Below are 13,131 nucleotides of genomic sequence, written 5' to 3'. Positions count from 1 at the left end.
ATATTTCATTACTGTTTCTTGCAATAATGTCCACCGAACGATAAGCTGTACTGTCTCTCTCCCTGTGAGACTTGCTGTCACACAACAGGCAGGTCTCAAGACAAACCTCAGCAGCTTCCAGTGCAGCACGGTGACCTTGGATTGTTTTATATCATGGCCACACTCAGAGCACCAGCACTTCATAGAAAATATAAATGCTGTTCCCATGATCTAGTCTGAGGTAGGGAGAGGGTAAATATACAAAATTGATAAAATCTTTGTATTCAAGAAGTTAAAACATGACTGGGCATGGTGGCTCATGCCTGTAATCCCAGCACTTTGGGAGGTCGAGGCGGGTAGATCACCTGAGGTCAGAAGTTCGAGACCAGCCTGGCCAACATGGTGAAACCCCATCTCTATTAAAAATATAAAAATTAGCCGGGCATGGTGGCACGGGCCTGTAACCCCAGCTACTCCAGAGGCTGAGGCAGGAGAATTGCTTGAATCCAAGAGGCAGAGGTTGCAGTGAGCCAACATCGCACCACTGCACTCCAGCCTGGGTGACAGAGCAAGACTCTGTCTGGAAAAAAATAAGAATAAATAAAAAAAAAAAAGAAGTTAAAATATAATAGGGGATCCAGGTAATGAAACCAGCTTATTATAGTAAGTCAGAATGAAAATATATGCTAAATAAAAGTCCAAGCAATGTGCTCTGGAAAAGCAACTTGAATGGAGAAAGAGAGAGAGGTTTATTTGTGATTAAGAATGAAGATGGGCCAGGCACAGTGGCTCACACCTATAATCCCAGCACATTGGGAGGCTGAGGCAGGCAGATTGCTTGAGCTCAAGAGTTCAAGACCAGCCTGGCCAACATGGCAAAACCCATCTCTACAAAAAATACAAAAATTAGCCAGGCATGGTGGTGGGTGCCTGTAGTCCCAGCTACTTGGGAGGCTGAGGCAGGAGAATAGCTTAAATCCAGGAGGCAGAGGTTGCAGTGAGCTGAGATGGCACCACTGCACTCCAGCCTGGGAGATAGAGTGAGACTCTGTCTCAAAAGAAAAAAAAAAATGATGAGGGTGCTTGGGTTCATATGGTAGACTTCGAGGAATGGGGATGAATTTAAGGTACAATAAAGAAGGGGTGATTACTGAGGACAGGTAGGATAACAAGTGCTTGGTAAATAGGACAGTCTTGGGCAAGAGGATCATTATTTCCTCCTTTGAGACACGGAGGTGGTTGAAAAGAATGCAAGAGGGTGTGGTGACATTTCAATGAGCCACAGGAAAGTTTATGTCACAATCTTCTCACAGAGGTGGAAGGCTGGGTCACTGAGTGAGAGTGATGGCACAAGGAAGAATGCGATCTAAAGAATCATGTTAGAAGAATCAGGATGCAAGTCAATATAATTCCAAACAGCAGGAGAGAATAAGAGAGAGGCCAGGGATGAATAAATAATCAAGCAGCCTTTAGGATCCAGCTAAAGGTTGATCACACAATTTTGTAATGAAGTCAAACAACATGGTTCTGTTTTTTGGTTACTGTTTTTGCCAGCACTATTTAGACAGCTTGGGTACACATGTACAGAAAATTTGCATCAGGTTGAAGATTGGCTGGCTCTTGAAAAGCAAATCAAGGGTGAGAAGAAAGGAGGAAGTTTATGACAGCAGACAAATGGTTGACCCTAAGGTCCAGGTGACATAGGGAAACAAATGAAGCCAGAGGTGACTAAGGCACTGAGAGAATAAGGAAAGGTTAGAACCGGAGGTTGAGATGCTATCGTAAGGCAGGTTTCGTAGAAATAAGGATACAGAAAAGATAAAAGGTCAGTATCAGAGAAAGGAGCTTCAGGGATTGTAATTTCAGGTCAATGTTGGAGAAAGGAAGACTCCGGGGTTTATAATTTCAGGTTCTACAAGAGGACCTGTCCAAGAGTTCCTAACGTGAAGGGGGGTGTCAAGACACCATAAGGCCAGATGCTGGATAAGTCACTCATCTGGACACTGGAGATGCTCCAGATGACTGCCAGGGACTGAGTGCTGGGCAAGCCTGAGATCCAGGGACCAATACGCTCAGGGCATCTGGAAGAGACCCGGAGGCGGTGGCAGTAACTATACACAGCAGGCAACAGGGCTGGCTGGCGGTGGCTTAAGAGGAAGCGATCAAACCACTGTCTGAAAGCAGACGTGGAGAGCACAGAGATGATGCCATCCTCCTGACTCCAGTGTGCAGGGACTATGAGGTTGTAGGGTGAGATGCTTTTAAAAAATGAGGGGAGGAGGAGCGAGCCCACACAGGAGGATGAGGATAATAATAATAGCAAGGTTTTCTCCATGCAAGAGATAGGAGGTCAGATTAGCTGAGGGAGCCAGGCCACTCCAGAGAAGGCCTTTCCCTTGAAGACCAGCAGGCCTCGTGGCATCCCCTCTCCCATCAGCCCTCAGCTAATCACTGAACCTTCTTTATATCACAGGATTTCTTCCTCAGGTTTTCCTCAACTTACAGGATTTCAGTGGTGGCATTATGCTCCCTACCCAAAGGGCCTTCAGGGCCCATTTTCTGAGTCAAAGTAACGGACATTGAACTCTACAGAAGAGCTTTGAAGTACTTGCAACTGTCCGATAAATAATGGGCTTCCCCCTAAGTAATAATTGGAGGCGTTTTACTGCAGGCACCACAGTACCTCTCTGAATAACACACTCCCAAGAGGAAGGATCTGGAATCATAATGTAAGTGCATGATCTCCTGAAACCTTTCTCAGAGTGAAAATTAAAAGCTTGCTGTAAGGGATGACACCGGGCACTGAGTAAAATGCACGTCCTCGAATGGAGCTCCTGCCCCACTCATTTCTTTGTGTGTAACCTTTAGTCCAGATTAATATTTTGCCATCTTATCTCTCAGATTGTACTTCTGTATATGTGTGCACACACTATAGTTCATTTGTCACCAGGGAAGTACAGCTATTATCAGCTATATTGACTTTCAGTTAATTGAAGGCAGCAAGAAGGAAGGACAAGAGAAAAAATCAAGCTCTAACAACTTGGGTTGGGGAAATAAAATGCAAAGATCATTGACAGATAAGAATATTTTACTGTAGATAAGAATGTCTAATTTTTACTGTAGATAAGAATTTACTGCAGATAAGACTATCTAATTTTTTTTTTTTAGATTGAGTCTTGCTCTGTCACCCAGGCCAGAGTGCAGTGGCGCAATCTTGGCTCACTGTAACCTCAACCTCCCGGGTTCAAGCCATTCTCTTGCCTCAGCCACCCGAGTAGCTGCGACCACAGGCGCATGCCACCACACCCAGCTAATTTTTTGTATTTTTAGCACAGATGGGGTTTCACCATGTTAGCCAGGATGGTCTCGATCTCCTGACCTCGTGATCCACCCACCTCAGCCTCCCAAAGTGCTGGGATTACAGGTGTGAGCCACCACGCCCGGCCTAAAAAGTTTTTTATTTAAAAGTTTATAAAGTAAAAAGTTATAGTATGCTAAGGTTAATTAATGAAAGAAATTTTATAAATTTAGTGTCGCCTAAGCGTACAGTGTTTACAAAGCCTACAGTGGTGTACAGCAATGTCCTAGACCTTCACATTCACTCACACACTGACTCACACAAAGAACTTCCAGTTCTGGCCGGGCGCGGTGGCTCACGCCTGTAATCCCAGCACTTTGGGAGGCCGAGGCGGGTGGATCACGAGGTCAGGAGTGCAACACCAGCCTGGCCAAGATGGTGAAACCCCGTCTCTACTAAAAACACAAAAATTAGCCAGGCGCGGTGGTGGGCATCTCTAATCCCAGCTACTGGGGAAACTTAGGCACGAGAATCACTTGAATCCAGTGGGCTGAGATCACGCCACTGCACTCTAGCCTGGGTGACAGAGCAAGAGTCCATCTCAAAAAAAAAAAAAGAACTTCCAGTCCTACAAGCTCTATTTATGCTAAGTACCCTGTAATACAGGTGTACCATTTTCAATTTTTTTTTCAAATGAGACAGGGTCTCATTGTCTCCTAGGCTGGAGTACAGTGGCTCAATCCTAGCTCACTGCAGCCTTGAACTCCTAGGCTCAAGCAATCCTCCTGCCTCAGCCTCCCAAGTAGCTGGAACTACAGGTATGCACCACCGGAAGCAATAGGCCTAGGAGCAATAGGCCATACCATAAAGTCTAGGTGTGTAGTAGGCTATGCCATCTAAGTTTGTGTAAGTGCATGCTGTGATGTTTGCACAATGATTAAATCACCAAAAAATACATTTCTCAGAATGTATCTCCATCATAAAGCAATACATGACTAATTCTCTTTAGAATATCTGGACTTGAAACAGCCATTTAATGCAATCAAGAGCTTTTTCTGAAGGCTCATAAATCAGAGAAATACAACTAAATTCATTGAGAAAGTTTTCTTTTTAAAAGAATTTTTAAATTTAATTTAAAAAATAATTCACACAGTTCAACATTTTAATAATACAAAAAACCTACAAAGACTCATTTTCAGTAATGGCAAATTCGACCATTTGAACTAACCCTCCTGTTGAGAACAACTAGAAAAGATGAACAAAATATATTTTTTTTAAATCTGCTTAAAACATCTAACAGCTAAAGAGATAGTGAAGAATTACTGGACCTGGATTCAGGAATGGATGAATTAGCCTACAAGGTGAGCCTATCATTTGGGACAGCTTCCACCCAGGTGGCATTTGCAGAATCTGGAAGAGACACCAGAGATAAGCTTTCAGGACCAGGGGAACAGAATACGACAAAAGTAGAGACTCTGATCAATGTTTCTTACGTGATTTTGGTTGTGGCCCTTCAGAGCTGCGTCTTAATTGTAAGAGTTCACACATTGCAGGCTATCTTTGAGTCATTTAAGTGACCCAGATAATGAAACTCTCTGGAATTAGATAAAGGTAAAGCCCCAGGCAGATGACTGAGGCAAATTAAAATTCTGCCTGGGAAAAATAACATTATGCTGGGCTTCAAGTTGTTTTAACAAATAAAGCCCAGTGGCACAATCAAAGATGATCAGGCATACAAGGAGCCAAGAACACATATACAAAAAGTAGCAGAAGGTGAAGCCAGGCATGGTGGCATGCACCTATATTCCAAGCTACTCAGGAGGCTGAGGTGGGAGAATCATTTGAGGTCAGGAGTTCAAGACTGTAGTGCACTATAATTGCTCCTATGAATAGCCACAGCACTCCAGCCTGGGCAACATAGCCAGATCCCATCTCAAAAATAAACATTTTTTAAAAATTAGCAGGAGTTACAAATAATTAAAAACAATGTACAAAGGACTCCAAATATTGGAACTATCAAATACTGACTGTAAAGTTGCTTTGCTTATCTTGGCCATGGAGATAAAAGACAAATTAAACACATTGGCAGAGACCTGGAAACTGAAACAAAAACGCCTGTTACTTAAAAAATTAGAATTAGAAATTCTAAGTCTGAAAAATGTAACAGTTAAAATTAATAACTTATGGGGCCAGGCACAGTGGCTCACACCTGTAATCCCAAGACTTTCGGAGGCCAAGGCAGGCAGATCATGAGGTCAGGAGATTGAGACCATCCTGGCTAATACAGTGAAACCCCATCTCTACTAAAAATACAAAAAATTAGCTGGGCTACTTTTTGGTTGCACACGCCTGTAATCTCAGCTACTTGGGAGGCTGAGGCAGGAGAATCACTTGAACCTGGGAGGCAGAGGTTGCAGTGAGTCGAGATTGTGCCACTGAACGCCAGCCTGGGCAACACAGTGAGACTCCACCTCAAAAAACAAAACAACAACAACAAAAAAAACAAAACAAACAAAAAACTTCTGAATAGATTCACCATTAGATTAGGCATAGCTGAAGAGAAAATTTGTAAATCAGAAGTTAGTCTGAAGTAATGGTATGCTGCTGGTAAAGCAGCTCTAAGGGGTAGAACCCCTAATTTATACTATTTGCCAGCTTCCATGGTATGAATACTCCTATCATGCCCCCATTTCAAGTTACCAGTGGTTTAACAATGATCTCATAAATTTTCTTTATAAAAAATTTAGTAATAGGCTCTCACAAACTTGTGTAATCAAGCTATAGAACACCACTTGTTCTGAAAACATCTGTATTGAAGCACAGAGATTCAAAGGATAGAAAATGCAGATGAGAGGTGAGAGAAATAAAGGCTGCAGTGAAAAGGTCTCACATATTTAATTGTAGTGCCAGGAGTGGAGAGAGAGAATGGAATAGAAACAAACTTCAGAACGATATTACCTAAAATCCTCCAATACTGATGAAAGACATTAATCTACAGATTTAAGAACTCTTATAAACTCCAAGCAGAATACACTTTTATCAAGATACATAAGAAAACCACAGAAATGCAGTTGGGGTGCAATGGCTTATGCCTGTAATCCCAGCACTTTGGGAGACCAAGGTAGGTGGATCACCTAAGATCAGGAGTTCGAGACCAGCCTGGGCAACATGGTAAAACCCCGTCTCTACTAAAAATACAAATATTAGCCAGGAGTGGTGACAGGCACCTGTAATCCCAACTACTTGGGAGGCTGAGGTAATAGAATCAACTTGAATCCAGGAGGCAGAGGTTGCAGTGAGCCAAGATCATGCCACTACACTCCAGCCTGGACAACAAAGTGAGACTCTGTCTCAAAAAAATAAAAATAAATAAAAAATAAAGGAAAAAAGAAAACTGCAGAAATCCAAAGGCAAAGAGAAAAATCTTAAGATCTAGAAGCAACCAGAGGAAAAAAAAAGTATTGCTTTCAAAACAATTAGACCAAGAGCTAACATTTCAACCTAAATGATAGAAACTAGAAGATAATGGAAAAATATCACACTTCTGAAAGAACATAACTGCCAAACTAGAATTCTATAACTAATAAAATTTTCCTTCAAGAATGGAAGTAAAATAATTTCTAGGCAAAAATTAAAGGAATGCTATTGGCAAACAGTACTAAAGGAAACTCTAAAGAGTAATCTTGGCCGGGCACTGTGGCTCACGCCTGTGATCCCAGCACTTTGGGAGGCCGAGGCAGGCAGATCGCAAGGTCAGGAGATCAAGACCATCTTGGCTAACACTGTGAAACCCTGTCACTACTAAAAATACAAAAATTAGCCGGGTATGGCGGCATGCACCTGTAGTCCCAGCTGCTGGGGAGGCTGAGGCAGGAGAATGGCATGAACCCAGGAGGCAGAGCTTGCAGTGAGCCGAGATCACACCACTTCACTCCAGCCTGGGCAACAGAGCAAGACTCTATCTCAAAAAAAATAATAATAAATAAATAAATAAAATAAAATAAAATAGAATAATCTTCAGGTAGGCAAAATTGATCCCAGGTAGATCCCAGGTATAAGCACAGAAATAAAGGAAGGAACAAAGAGAAACAAAAGCAGTAATCTAAATGAATATCAAACAAGAATAGCAATGTCTTTTGGTGTTTAAAATGCACATAGAAGTAAAATACTTGACCACAATAGCATATAAGTTGAGTGGGATATAAAATGAACTCAAAGTGTTTTGAGATCCTAAGATTATCAGCAAAAGAATAAAAGCATCAATTAAAATTTGCTTTCCAAATTAGCACATAGATTCAATGCAATCAATCTGAATCCAAATCTCAGCTGCCTTTTCTGTATAAATTTTCAAGCTGATTTTAAAATTTACTCTAAAATGCATAAAATGTATTTAAAGGACCTATATTAGCCAAAACAACTTTGAAAAAGAACAAAGTTGAAGGGCTAACTACCTGATTACAAGGTTATGAAGTTACAGTAATCCAAACCACATAGTATCAGTATAAATATAGGCAAATCAATGAAATAGAATGGCATTCAGAAATAAACCCATATACTTACAAGAAGCTGATGTTTTCTATACATGTCAGTTAACACAAGTCAATGCATTGGAAAAAGGAAAGTCTTTTCAACAAACAATCCTGGAACAACTGGAATTCCATAAGCAAAAAAAAAGGAAAATAAAACTTGGACACATACCTCAAATTAACTCAAAATGAATTATAGAACTAAACTGAAAATCTAAACTATCATATCTAGAAGAAATCACAGAAGAATACTTGTGACCTTGGGTTGGGCAAAAATTTAAGTATGGCATCAAAAACACAACACATTAAAAAATAGATAAATTGGACTTTATCAAAATTAAGTCTACTACGCCAGACGTCGTGGGTCACGCCTGTAATCCCAGCACTTTGGGGGGCCGAGGAAGGTGGATCACTTGAGGACAGCGGATCACCTGAGGTAAGGAGTTAGAGATCAGTCTGGCCAACATGGTGAAACCTTGCCTCCGCTAAAAATACAAAAATTAGCTGGGCATGATGGCGGGTGCCTGTAATGCCAGCTACTCCAAAGGCTGAGGCACCAGAATCACTTGAACCTGGGAGGCAGAGGTTGCAGTGAGCCAAGATCGTACCACTGCACTCCACCCTGGGCAATAGAGCGAGATTCTGTCTCCAAAAAAAAGGAAAAAAAGAAAAGAAAAAAGAAAAGTCTGACAGAGCCACACAGATGCGACTATGCAGAAACAGGTACTCAGGCAAGGAGAGATCATCTATGGAGAATAATTTGACCCTTGCTATCAAAATAACAAACGTACCTACTCTCTGACCTACAATACCATTTCTAGGAATTTTTCCTACAGAAGTACTTGAATGTATTTAAAACTATGTTAGTATAAGGATTATTTATTGAAGCATGGTTTGCAATAGCAAAGTAGCAGAAACTTCAACATCCATCAATAGGGAAAGTTAACTAAAATTATAGGAAATTCATGCAATGCAACTATTTTTTAAAAGGCAGGGGAAGATCTTTATGTACAGATAATGAAAAGATTGTCAGGATATATTTTAAAAGAACAGTATGTATATGTCACTAGGTAAAGAAAGTGAGAGTAAAATAATGAAAATAAAAAGACTAGCCAGAGGCGGAGATGATATTTGCAACACATATCACAAAACACTTTATCAAGCAGAGTTCCATGAAAGGATAAGAAACACTCCCTTTTGCAATGCAAAAAAGGTAAACTAAAAAAAATATGAAAAGAGACAGGCATTTACAAGAGAAAATTCAAATGCCCAATAAACATAAAAATGTGCTCAACATCGTTAGTAATCAGGAAAATGTAAATTAAAACCTCCCATCATGAGCAACCATTACAGACCAGCCAGGATAAAAGTATAAAAGACCAACAAAAACAAGTGTTAGAGAGGATGTGTAGTAATAGAAACTCTAGCACACTGCCGCCGTGAGTATAAATTAGTACAGTCACTTTGAAACAGGTTGGCAGCATCTACTGAAATCGAAGAGATTCACGCTCTGAGACCCAGCAATTCCATTCCTAGGTATATAACCACCAGAAATGTGTGTGCTTATTCTCCAAGACACATGTAAAAAAATATGTTTCAAGCACCCTTATCATTAATAGCCCAAAACTAGAAACAACCCAAACATTCATCAATAGTAGAACAAGGACGGGGCACGGGGGCTCATGCCTGTAATCCCAGCACTTTGGGACGCTGAGGCGGGCGGATCACCTGAGGTTGGGAGTTCGAGACCAGCCTGACCAACATGGAGAAACCCCATCTCTACTAAAAACACAAAAATAGCTAGGCGTGGTGCCGCATGCCTGTAATCCCAGCTACTCGGGAGGCTGAGGCAGGAGAATCACTTGAACCCAGGAGGTGGAGGTTGCAGTGAGCTGACATCGCGCCATTGCATTCCAGCCTGGGCAACGAGCAAAACTTCGTCTCAAAAAAAAAAAAAAAAATGAGTAGAACAGATATATACATTATAGAATATTCACACAAGAGTGTACCCAGCAATAAAAATGAACGAACTACAGCTATACACAACATGGATGAATCTAACCCAAAAAATGTTAAGCAAAAAGAAACCATTACAAAAGGACATGGAATACGAAACTAGTAACGTGAACGCAACAAATGGCCTTTGGATTTGCACATCTAGGTGACGGAACTATAAAGCAAGGAGGTGATGACCATAAATCAGGATAGTGCTTACCTTTGGGGAGAGGTTGTGATAGAGAAGACAGGGTTTATGGGGTGATACGGTGTTCCTTTTTATTTTTCAAGACAGGGTCTCACTCTGTAGTACAGGCTAGACTTCAGTGGTGTGATCATAGCTCACTGCAACCTCCAACTCCAGGCTTAAGCGATCCTCCCACCTCAGCCTCCCAAGTAGCTGAGACTACAGGCACAGCTGGGCACCACCACACCAAGCTAATATATAGAAACATGGTCTCACTGTGTTGCCCAGGCTATTATCAAACTCCTGGCCTCAAGTGATCCTCCTGCCTCAGCCCTCCAAACTGCTGGGAATTACAGGCATAAGCCACCATGCCCAACCACGCAGCATTCTATTTCTTGATCTGGATAATGGCTTTATAGTGTTCACTTAATAATTTATTTCGCAAAGCACTGTATGTTCTATTCTTTCCCATATGTCTATTTCACCAAAAGGTGTTGTACTAAGGTATACAGTGAAAAATCCTGCTGCCACTTACCCTTTTCTTCTACCATCCATTTCCTACATCCTCCCGGACATAAAACCACTTTTATTGGTTTGCTATGTATCCTTCCAAAATGTTTTAAATGCACATATGGATTAATTGATTGATTGATTGATTGATTGAGATAGAGTCTCGCTCTATCTCCCAGGCTGGAGTGCAAAGGCGTGATCTCGGCTCACTGCAGGAGAATTGTGTGAACCCAGGAGGCGGAGCTTGCAGTGAGCCGAGATTATGCCACTGCACTCCAGCCCTGGTGACAGAGCAAGACTCCGTCTCAAAAAAAAAAAAAAAAAAAAAAAAATTAGTCAGGCGTGGTGGCACCAGCTACTCGGGAGGCTGAGGCAAGAGAATTGCTAGAACCCAGAAGGCAAAGGTTGCAGTGAGCCGAGATCACATCCTTGCACTCCAGCCTGGGTGACAAAGCGAGACTCCATCTCAGAAAAAAAGGGGGGGCTTCCAGCTGTCAGGAAAGTTCAGGGGCTATATCCCTGAATGGAGGAACATTTGTTGATTTCAGTGAACCCAGAATCAATATAGGTATTAGAATAAACACAGATATTGAGGAGGATAAAGTAGGCAAGATTAAATATTTACCTTGTGCTCACAATAAATGCATTAGCAGAGCACAGAAGTTGGGGAGACACTAGGGATTTTGCTGTGTACACATGGATTACAGATTACAAGCAATTATTGTCTCTCCTCTGTTAACTCCACTGGACTCTTTATCCCTGGTGTCAGGGTTGCTGTCAGTTTCACAACTGTGTTTGCCTAGCTCATGGTAGGACATGCAGTTGAATTTGCTCTGACCACAAATACGAAGTTCCCGAGAAAGGAACAATGGGAGTCCAAAGAACTCACATTGAAGTTCCTGAGAAATGAACAATGGGAGGGCCTATGGGAGTCTTTAATGAGTAGGTGTCTTCCTGGGACGGTGTAGTTGCTCACTGCTGCACAGGCCCCCCACCCATGTGCATCATGAGGAAAAGCACATCAGACACTCCTAAACAACCCAATAGGAAGCTATCCTTCCTTCAACCCATGTGCACATGGCGCCTATGGTCACAGCCAGGTCACTGTGGGAATAGTTTTTGTATTGCTCGGGGTCTGCTTTGGAAAAAGCTGTGTCTGGCCAGGTGTGGTGGCTCACGCCTGTAACCCCAGCACTTTGGGAGGCCGAGGAGGATGGATCACTTGAGGTCAGGAGTTCAAGACCAGCCTGGCTAAAATGGTGAAACCCCGCCTCCACTAAAAATACAAAAATTAGCCGGGTGTGGTGGTGGGTGCCTGTAATCCCAGCTACTTGGGAGACTGGGGCAGGAGAATCACTTGAACCTGGGAGGTGGAGGTTGCAGTGAGCTAAGATCATGCCATTGCACTCTGCACTCCAGCCTGGACGACAGAGTGAGACTCCGTCTCAGAAAAAAAGAAAACAGAAAAAACTGACATGCACTCCCCGTTTCTCACCATTATGTCCACCTTCCTCTTTGGCCTCTTCCATCTCCTCTCCTCCCTCTCAGATCCCCGTCATATTCCTTTCTCACTTCTAATTCTCTCTCAATTTCCAGTGATGATCAAAGCATATGACACCTTTGAGTTGGAAAACATTAATTAAAAGAGAGAGACGAGAGGGAGGGGGGAAGGGAGGGAGGGAGGGCAAGAGAGGGAAGGGGGAAGAAGGAAGGAAACTATTTCCTCTGGGTATCTTCCATTTCTGGAGTCTGAGCAAGTTAGTATTCATTCAGTTAATTAATTTACTTACATCCAAGCTTATCTAAAAAGAAGATTTAACTAAAATATACATAAAATATACTAAGGCACCTTTTGGCCGGAACCGCCATCTTCCAGTAATTTGCCAAAATGATCAACACAAAGGGAAAGAGGAGAGGCACCCGATATATGTTCTCTAGTCCTTTTAGAAAACATGGAGTCGTTCCTCTGGCCGTGTATAGGCGAATCTATAAGAAAGGTGATATTGTAGACATCAAGGGAATGGGTACTGTTCAAAAAGGAATGCCCCACAAGTGTTACCATGGCAAAACTGGAAGAGTCTACAATGTTACCCAGCATGCTGTTGGCATTGTGGTAAACAAACAAGTTAAGAGCAAGATTCTGGCCAAGAGAATGTGTGTATTGAGCACATTAAGCACTCTAAGAGCCGAGAGAGCTTCCTGAAACGCGTGAAGGAAAATGATCAGAAAAAGAAAGAAGCCAAAGAGAAAGGTACCTGGGTTCAACTAAAGCGCCAGCCTGCTCCACCCAGAAAAGCACACTTTGTGAGAACCAATGGGAAGGAGCCTGAGCTCCTGGAACCTATTCCCTATGAATTCATGGCATAATAGGTGTTAAATAATAATAATAATAATAATAAAGGACCTCTGGGCTGTAAAAAAATACATAAATAATAAAATAAAACATACTAAGGCAACAAAAGCCAGAAGAAAGATGAAACATAGGAACAAAAGTGTTAAAGCAAACTAAATATGGCCCAAGGGCACCATACTTCTGTATTTGAGTCCTTGCGAATGAACTGTAACATAGCTTAACAGACAAAATTGAAAACCTAACTTAGGAGTCTGAGCCTGTAACAACAGCTACGTCTTGCGCA

At 42.0% G+C, this 13,131-nt stretch overlaps 1 pseudogene; it reads left to right on the top strand.

The window, feature by feature from the left end:
- Positions 1–11,918: 11,918 nt before the first annotated feature.
- LOC100583168 lies at positions 11,919–12,862 on the top strand (annotated as a pseudogene).
- The last annotated feature ends 269 nt before the right edge of the window (positions 12,863–13,131 follow it).

Source organism: Nomascus leucogenys, chromosome 6, assembly GCF_006542625.1.
Source record: "Nomascus leucogenys isolate Asia chromosome 6, Asia_NLE_v1, whole genome shotgun sequence".
Lineage (NCBI taxonomy): Eukaryota > Metazoa > Chordata > Mammalia > Primates > Hylobatidae > Nomascus > Nomascus leucogenys.
This window is presented reverse-complemented; position numbering and strand designations above follow the sequence as displayed.